We start from the raw sequence: 10,578 nt of genomic DNA on the forward strand, positions 1-10,578 counted from the left end.
TGGACATGAAACTATGTTATTTCCTTGTACTGTCGTCGGTCATGTTTGAGTTTTTCGTACTGCGCTACGATAAGAATGTGATGTTGTTGGACTCTCGTTTAAGAGATAGTGATTCGAGTGTCACTTCCCTCTGCGCGGGGAGGTGGATGTCTCGCCCAAAAGACTTCGGCTCGTGCTTAGTATAGTGCACTGGTGCGCGTAGTGCCAGTGTTTTTACTTGTTAGTCCTTGAGAAGTNGGGGAGATAGGTCGGAAGTTGCGATGGAAGACGGCTCGAATTGCCCTGTTGANGAACAGGTACCTGTTAGTGATAACAGGTCATGACGACACAGTAAAANGAAANNACATTGGGTCATGAATGGATTGGTTATGATATTGATGTTGTGATGAAATATGTTATATGTTTATATTACTCTATGATTAAAATGAAATATGCTTTATTGTGTGTTATGATATTTCTGGTAGCTCACCCTAAAAGTTGTGGTTGTGGTTTCCACCTACGATGATCGTACTTGTATGGGAGTAGATGGCATTGCAGATAAAACTGGACATAAGTAGCTGACGTGAGAGTTGGGCATTTGAGTTCGGGAATTTTATTATTTTAAAAGTTTTCAAGTTTGATATTTGTATGTAAAAGTGAGATTCTAAGATTTTCAAATGATGTTTATAGTCATGATTTAATTCCGCCTTTGAATTGAATGTATTATAGAAAGGTTTTGAAAAATAAAAATTTCACCGTGACATTCCGAAAAAACTGGGGTGTTACACTTTAAGCGTAGATGAGAACCCAACAATTGATAATCAAAGCATATGATAATCATATAAATAAACAAGAGTTTCAATAGAAGAGAGTTTCAAAAGATTACATTGTTTCCCCCAACAACAAAAGGGTTTAGTTCATCATTGTCATGGTGAACCTAGATGAAAATAATGGAAGAATGAAAGAGCAAACCCTAGATAGGATGAAAAGGAGCCTAAGCATCCAAGAAATCTTTTCCAAGGAGTGAAAATTAGGTCTGGCCGCCCTCTTCTGTTAAAAGAATGCATCTAAACTCCCACTAGGGCTATTTATAACCAAGAAAAGTGACAAAATTTAAGCCCAGGCCTATCTGACAACCGCCCGACGCCTAATTTGACCGCCCGGCGGTTTCCCTTAAACCGTGCCACCGCCCGACACTCAATTTCACCGCCCGACGCTTTTCCCTCGAATCTGGCCACCGCTAGGGGCTGGTCAACTGCAATCTAGTCAACTGGTTGACTTTTTTGGTTGACCGGTTGACTTTTCTGCATTCTGGTTGACTTTTCTGCACTGCAACCGTTTGATCTTCAACCTTTCTTTCCATTCATCTCCAATTCTCATCAAAACCTTGCAAAAAAAAATGCAAAACAAGCATAACATCTCTAAAAGCAACTTTTGACTCTCAACTGACTCAACTTACGTGTTTTGCTTGATTCTAAGCTCATTCTAAGCCTTAAAGGGTGTGTAATTTGGTCTCAAATGACATATGAAAATAATTGTTTTTCAATCGTTATCATCAATAATCTCAACAGAAATCTCTCTTTTATTTTTAAAAGATTGTCTTGTTTGTTTCCCTTTTTAACAGGCGTTACATAATCTTTCAAAATCATAGTGTATGTTTGGAAGGCCAATCACAAGATCCTTAGACACAAGTTTATTTAACTGACCCATATTAATGTGAGCCAATTATCTTCTTTATACATAAGACATACAACAGATTTGAATGATGTTTTTCTAAAGTTAATTATGTATATGTTGTTGTATCTCTTTCCTATTAATAACAATTCATCTGTTGAACCATTGCTTAGCAGACAGTAGTTTGGTTCAAACGTTATCTTCAGTCCTTTGTCACAAAATTGGCTAATACTAAGCATATTATGCTCCAAACCTTCAGCAAGCAGTACATTATCAATTTCATATGCAAAAGGTATTTGAATTTTACCAATACCGATGATTTTACCCTTGTTATTATCACCGTAAGTGACATGGCCAGTAGTTTTGTGAGAGATGCTTATGAATTTTGTTGGATCTCCTATCATGTGCCTTGAACATCCACTATCGAGATACCACATGGATCCCTTTCCTTCATGTTCCAGACACACTTTTGTTGTTTCAAACTTGGCCATCATGATGACATCAATTCCTGACAGATTCTCTTTCTTAGTCTTCTTTATATCGTCATTTTGATGCTCGTCACCTTTCTTCTTGATCAAAAATCTAGTAAATTTTTCAGCCTGTAAGTTCACACTTTCAACTCTGGATTCCAGTTTATTTATACCATTTGTTCTGTTTCACAATAAACCTGCTTCAAAAGACTCATAGAAACCACTAGTGATTGAATTTCACTTATCATTACAAGTAACATGCACAAACTCAAAAACATATTCACTTTTCCTCATTGTTTGAGAAACAGATGCCATCTTAGGATCGAACAATCGATTAGCAAAAAAGTTAACCGATTTATTTTTCAAATAATTTGTGAAAATTAGCTCTGATACCAATTCTTACAAAAGATGATCTTTGTTTCTCAACACCAAGAGGGGGGTGAATTGGTGTATTATAAAAATGGTCACTTTTGAAATCTTTTTCACAAATACTATAAGTCTTTAAACTTTTTTTCAACAGTAAGCAAAAATGTATGCAATGTAACATTATGCGTATTCCAATAAGGACAAAATGTAATCGATTAATGTAGAGAGATAGGGAGAAAAAAAATTCAAACTCTAAGTTTATACTGGTTCGGCCTCAATTGCCTACATCTAGTGTTCTTTCAATCAACCCGAGATTGAAAGCCAATTGAATTATAAAGTTTTGAGTTTTTACAACAAAGGTTTTGGATCTAGAAAAGAAAGATGTCTCAAATGTTGAATGTAATTCATGTTAGAGTCACATGTTTGATATTGATATTCTTGAGAATTTTCTTAAAGAGACAACTAAAAATAAAAATCTTGAAAAACCAAATTTTGATAAAAAAGACTTTCATAAAAATAAGCAAGCTCCTAAGAATAAGAATAAGAGAACCCGTAGGGTATGGGTTCAAAAAAGAAACTCCCTTTTATAGGAATTCAAATGTTATCACATGTTTTTATTGTATGAAAAAGGGGCATATTTCAAACAAATGTAGGATAAAACATTATGGTATTTCAAATGGAAGGTATGCTTCGATTCCTATTATAAAGTAATTTGTTTATAACCTTAAACGACCTAAATAAGATTTTGGGGACCAAAACTCTATTTTTTTTGTTTTGCAGGTTAAATTTTCAAAACGAAAAGAAGGCTCTATGGTATCTAGGAAAATTTTAAGAGCTTTGAAATGATATATGAATCTTAGATGTTTTAAGTGCCCAAAAATAGTTAAAATAGCGTTTTTGGAAAACTAATGCCCAATAATTGATTACCATGGGTGATAATCGATTATCAAGGTATTAAAATATTCATATTTTCTCCAACTTACAAATTTGGTTGGGAAATAATCGATTATCAAGAGTGATAATCGATTATCTTAAGTTATAACATAAAAAAAAAACAAAAAAAAAACCTTTTTTTAAACTTAATAATCTGTTTTAGATTTTAAGGGGAAGATTACATTTAGGGGGAATAATTTTAATGATTTAAAGGAAGCTAAATTGTTTTTGAATTAACTAATTTAGAGGAGCATATAAACATTAGATAATTTCTTTATTATGATAAAAAATGGGGAGAAAATTTTTTATTGGCATCTTGTGGAATTCTTGTGATAAGTGGTACCTATTTGACGGGGAGATATATGATTATGTCGATATCTATTTATTTATATTTATTCTGGATTAATTATTCTTTTCCCCTTAGTTATTGATTAAGAATGGGACGTTCAAGAACATGACAAATCACAAGCCTTACATAATTTTTTATCATCATAAAAAAAAGGGAGATTGTTAGCAAAAAAAAAAGATGATGGACATCTTGCTTCAATAAAGGATTTTGATGATGATGTTTCATGGAGAAGTTTTGAAGAATTAAAGAAATGCTAGGTTTCAAGAAATACTATGAAGACTCAATAACTTATTTGTTAAAGACTTTGTAATCTATATATTGTAATTAATTTAGTAGTTGAAGAGTAAATAGGTAGAACACAAACATTAGAGCACTCATAAATAGTTTTATTTTTCATAAAAGTCTATGTCATAATCGATTATCACTTAGGATAATCGATTATCCTCGAAAGCATGAATTACCAAGGTTTGTAGATAATCGATTATTACTTATGATAATCGATTATTAGTGGTAGTTGTGAATCTGACTCTTAGTTTTCTAACCTAATTTTCAAATGCAAGAGTTTATAAATAATTAACTTAAACATAATTTTAAATGAACTTTTAACTAACAGTATTAGAGTTGTGTGCCTAAGGGAAACTTTAAGTTGTTTTTGAAAGGGGAGCTTGTGAACTTGGTGCTTGTAGGAGAAAATGTTCTTTCTTAGTGTGTCTAAGTGGTGAAGTATTGCTAACGGTTAAAAAAATCGTTATTTTCATACTTGATTTTGATACAAAACACACCTTTTATGACTTAGAAACTAGCTTGAAATCCTGCATTTTGTCTTAGTTAGGTTATAAGAGAGTCAAAGGTGGTTTTATGGGTATTATGCTTGGTTTTCCTTGTTTTGACAGGATTTAACGAGAATTGAATGAAGGATATTGAATTAGGAAGGAGTTGGATTCAAGAAAGGATGAAAAAAGGTGCAAATGAAGAATCCCAGCCACCGCTCAGTGCTAGTTCAGCGCTGAGCGCCAGCTTTGTTGAAAAAGACTCTGTCAAACGCTTAAGCGCTAACGTTGAGAGGGTAAGATAGAGTCGCGCCTACCGCTAAGCGCCAGAACCAGTGCTGATGTTGGCCTCTCCAGCGACAACACTGTGCGAAACGCCTGGGCGTGAACGCTGAGCGTCCCACTTGAGTGTCGCACCTACCGCTGAATGGTGAACACAGCGCCGAGCGCTGTACTTTAGACTTGGGCCTGTTTTCTGTAATTTCTGACATTTTATAATAGATCAGTGCGACCCTTAGAGGTCATCTTTTGATGGAAAGGATGCAGAAACACCTTCTTCACTCCTAGGAGGTGGATTTTGGATGCGAAAGCTCCGATCTACAACTTTTAGGGTTTTATCTTTCATTCTTTTCATTTATTCCATTTAGTTTCATCATGTCCATGGTGAACTAAACTCTATTGTTGTTGGGGAACGATGTAATCCTATTTGAAACTCTCTTATATTGAAATTCTTACTTTATTCATATGCTTTGTTTATCATTTGTTTGAGTTTTCCCTCCATTATAATTCATGCTTTGGTGAAGACATTATTCAAACGTATAATCTTTAATGCTTTCTATATGGACACATATAGTTAGGTCTAGACATGAGGGAATTCTCTTAATAGCAATATTACCTAGACAGCAATAGGAGGATCAATTGCCTAGACATAGTAAACTAGTAATTATGAGTAGGCTTTTCTCACCAAGACATTGGGATTAGGGTAATTTAGAAAGTTGCATGAACATTGATAACAAAGTCGAATTTAGTAAGAATAATATATATTTGAGAGTGGATTAGGATGAAACCGTAAACCCCAACAACACCATTCATTCATATCGTTCAACTGTCAATTGATCAACCTTTGCATGCATCTTATTTTCAGTTTTGCATTTACAACTCACATCGTCTTTTATTCAAGTCTTATGATTTCAAAACATCACACGAACATTTAGGCCTAAGAGTCCTTTGGGAAACGATACTCAGACTTACCATTTTAATATTACTTGATACGATCTAGTACACTTGTCAGAGCCTTAACAAGTTTTTGGCATCGTTGTCGGGGACTCATTGGTTTAACTATTCAAGTAGTGTGATTATTGATTGAATTGGACTTGATTTTTGTTTTTATATAAAAGTTCTTTTTAGGGTTTTGTTTCTTGTGTATGCAGGAGGCAATTCATACTAGGAGCAAGAAAGATCAACAACCTTTTCTTGAAGGATAAAGTGGAAGGAGAGGGAAGAAAGTTAGAAGACCATCTAGAGAATTATTCCCCTGTCTTGAGAGACTCTTGCAACCCTCACCGGAAGCATCCAACTAAAGCACAAAAGAGATGGTTGGGGAGGAAGCTCCTAGACGCACTCTAGCAGATGCGTCCAATGTGGTTGGCCCTCAACACTTTAACAACATTGTAATTCCAAGGAACAATGCACTGAATAAGTTGATACACTTGGTGCAAAGCAACCAGTTTAATGGACTGTAACATGAAAGTCCATATGATCATCTCACCACATTCAATGAGATATGTAACATGGTGAAGATCAACATAGTTTTGGATGACATAATCAAACTTAGCTTGTTTCCTTTCTCATTGGGAAGCAATGCTAAACTGTGGCTGAATTCTTTTCCGGAAGGAAGCTTTACAACCTTGGAGGCTGTGGTGGTAAAATTCTTGAATAAATATTTTCTACAGTCCAAAATCAACAAAGGAAAGATGGAGATATCTTCTTTCAAGAAGGGCATGGAGGAAACCCTAGGTCAGGCGTGGGACAAATATAAAAGTTTGTTGAGGAAGACGCCTGTGCATGTTTTTGATGAGACAAATGTAGTTCTCACGTTCCTTGGAGGTCTTGATACACAGTCGAAGCTTATGCTAGATGCCTCAACTGGAAGTAATATTAAGCGAAAGACTGCTGAAGAAGCCTATGAGTTGATAGAAAATATGGTGTTTAGTGATAATGAGATGAGTAGTGAAAGTGTTGATTTTCTTCAACAACAGGAAGTTTCACAGTTACAGTATGAGGATGTTATACTTGAGCAACACAAGATGATCCCTCAACGGTTGGAAGCGATTATACAGAGACTTTCTCTGTTGCCATAGGGAATTAAAAATATTTCAAGAGTTCAAAAGCAGCCACATGTCACGCCATTAAGGAAGAATGCAGAGTTTGAAGAGCTTTTTTAGAAAATTATGAATAGGAGTATCTTCTATGTTAAAAGTGTGGAGGAGATGACGCATGAGTGCGAAAGGAGTGTGAGAAGTGTTGCAAGGGAAGAATGTAAGACTATTGTTACTATGAGTGGTAGAGCGTTAGAGGAGAAAAAAATTGAGTGAAGAGAAAAAGAAAAATTGCATGAATAAAAAGAGAGTGATCAGAAGAAAAAAAGAGAGGAAGAAGAAAGTGTGGTGAGTGAAAAAATGAGAGTTGAGGGAAAAATAAAGAAAGAAGAGGTTGAAAAATAGAATAAAAGAGAGTTTGAAAAACCCCTTCCTTATCCAAAGATGTATTCAAGGAAGGAAAAAGAAAAACAGTTTGAGCAATTCATGGAGATTTTTTAGAAGTTGGAGATCACATTACCTTTCTCTAAGGCACTACAGCAAATTCCATCATATGCAAAGTTTTTGCAAGAGCTTCTCACGAAGAAAAGAAAGTATATTGAGAAGGAGACTATTGAAGTGCAAGGTAATTGTAGTGCAATCATACAAAAGATGTTGCCTCCTAAACTGCAAGATCCAGGAAGTTTCACCATTCCATGTACAATAGCAGAGTTAGAAGTTGGAAAAGCTTTAATTGATTTGGGAGCTAGCATTAATCTAATGCCTCTCTTTATGTTCAAGAGGATTGACGACTTGGAACTTAAACCTACAAGGATGACTCTTCAGTTGGCGGATAGATCTCTCAATTATCCATATGGAGTGGTTGAAGATGTGATAGTAAAAGTGGATAAATTCTTGTTCCTAGTGGATTTTGTTATAATGGAGATGGACGAGAATGGAGATGCACCACTTATTCTCGGAAGACCATTTATGAAGACAGCTAGAATCTTGATTGATGTAGAGAATGGCAAGCTTAAAGTTAGAGTGCAAGATGAAGATGTGGATTTTGACGTGTTTAAAGCAATGTCACATCCTAAAGATGATAAAGCATGTTTTCAGGTTGACATTGTTGATGAACTTTGTATAATGTAAGGGAGTAAGGTGCATGGTGCTTCTCCACTTGAAAATACTCTTATTAATGAACATGAAAATTTGAATGAATAGGAGGAGAAGTTGATTGAAGAATGTTTGAGGGATTTGGAGACGTCAAAAGAAATCCCAACAGGAGAGGCTAGTTTTGAGAAGATTGAGCCCAAGGAGGAAGTTAAAGAAACTAAGCTTGAGTTGAAGGCATTACCACAACATCTGAAGTACGTGCTTTTGGAAGAAAATGGAGGAAAGCCAATTATCATTAGTAATTCATTATTTCCTGAAGAAGAAGAGAAGTTGGTTGGAGTCTTGAAAGTAAACAAAGGTGCTATTGGGTGGTCAATTTCAGATCTTAAAGGTATAAGTCCAACGTATTGCATGCATAGGATCTTCATGGAGGATGATTATAGACCAGTAGCTCAACCACAAAGGAGGCTTAATCCGGTGATGAAGGAGGTGGTCAGAAAGATTGGCTGGACAAGCTTATTATTGCTTCTATGGATCATTTTCCTATAGGAAATTGAATACAACCACTAGGAAGGATCATTTTCCTCTTCCTTTTATGGATCAGATGCTAGAAAGATTGGCTGGACAAGCTTATTATTGCTTCCTAGATGGGTATTCTGGGTATAATCAGATTGTGGTGGATCCTAAAGATCAGGAGAAGACGACCTTTACATCTTGTAACACCCATGATTTCGAGATGTCACTGTATAAAAATTTTTCACAAAATATTTCGATATATAACAATTCCTTAAGACAATCAAACTATGTTTGATTAGGATGCGGAAGCAAAACATATTTATAAACGTTGTTTGAAAATAAAAATACCAAGTCTGAAAATTTTTAAACATAATAAGTAATCAATCCCGATATAATGATCCCAACTCTCATCAGCTACTTCAATCCAGCCTTTATTTGCAACGCCATATACTCCCGTACAGGTACGATCATCGTAGGTGGAAACCAAAACCACAACATGCAAGGGTGAGCAACCAGAAATATCATAACATACAAAATATCATATCATAATAAACACAGAACAATATAACCATACAACATATCCTATGTCAACATTTCAATCACAGTCAATTCGTTCATGACCTAATGTCGTTTCCTTCTACTGTGTCGTCATAACTTGCTCCGCAAAACAGGGCAATTCAAGTCGTCTTCCATCGCAACTTCCGACCTATCTCCCCGACTTCTCAAGGAATTACGAGTAAAAACTTCGGTTAGGCGCACCCACCGAGCACTATACTCACATGAGCCGAAGTCATTTTGGGCGAGACATCCACATCCCCCATATTGGGAAGTGGCACTCAAATCACTATCTCTAAACGAGAGTCCAACATATTATTACCGTACTGCAGCACGAAAAGTTCATCCATGACCGACAACAGTACAAGGAAATAACATAGCTTCATGTTTACATCACAGTTCTATACAAATTTTCATTATCATGCATTCCTCTACAAATCATAAGATTTATCTCACCATTCTCAAAATATACATTGTTTGCCCATCACAAGGTTTATAACACAAATCTCAATACTTTCCAAACATAATCTTGATAATATACATTAATTCATTCATCACAAGGCTTATAATACAATTACCATTACATCTCATACATATCCTCAAACCTTGTATTATCCATCCAATTACAATTCTTTTGAAATATATCATCAATTACTCACATCGCAGATTAAGCTAAGAATCACAAGAAAGCAACCCAATATTGTGTAGAAGCCATACCCGTAATATACTCATCCGATAAAGTTTCCTATTCGACTAGGTTATATTTGTTCTCGCAATCATATGTATTATTATAAATTTCAAGCATTTAACAGTAAAATAATTAATACCATTCTTAACCATAAAATAATAAATGTTTATTACGATGATAAAATAGTTGGTAACATTATTATATAACATATTATTTTATTGTAAAAAGAATTATTTCATAAATTATTATATAATTAAGTTACCTAACACTTAATAATGCCACTGGAAAGCAAAGTCACGTGATTGATAACGGTCTAAAAACCGTTATTTTCATACTTAAATTTGATAGTAAAACACACCCTTTATGGCTTAGAATGAGCTCTAAATCAAGTAAAGCACTTAAGTTGAGTCTCTTGAGAGTCAAAAGTTGGTTTTAGAGATATTATGCTTGTTTTGCATTGTTTTGCAGGGTTTTTGGATGAATTAAAGATGGAAGTAAAGTAAGGTAGACTTAGACCCATGAAAGAAGAAGAAAAATGATGAAAAGAAGGGTCAAACAAGCCGCTGAGCGCCAGAATGGTCCGTTGAGCGCTCATAGCGATTAGAGGCAAACCGCTCAGTGGCAAAACTGACCGCTGAGCGGTCAGAGCGGCTAGAGGCAAACCGCTGAGCAGTCAAATTAGGTGCCTGGGCGGTTGTCTATCTTTTTAGCTAGATTCTGTAAATCTTTTTGTTATCTATCTGTTATCTTTTTGGGCCTATATATAGCCCAGTGCGAATTAGATAGGGATTCTTTTGGCAGAGAGAACGCCCAGAGCCATTCCACACACCTTGGAGGAGATTTCTTGGATGGTTAGGCTCCTTCT

This window comes from Vigna radiata, unplaced genomic scaffold, assembly GCF_000741045.1.
Source record: "Vigna radiata var. radiata cultivar VC1973A unplaced genomic scaffold, Vradiata_ver6 scaffold_95, whole genome shotgun sequence".
NCBI classification, from domain to species: Eukaryota; Viridiplantae; Streptophyta; class Magnoliopsida; order Fabales; family Fabaceae; genus Vigna; species Vigna radiata.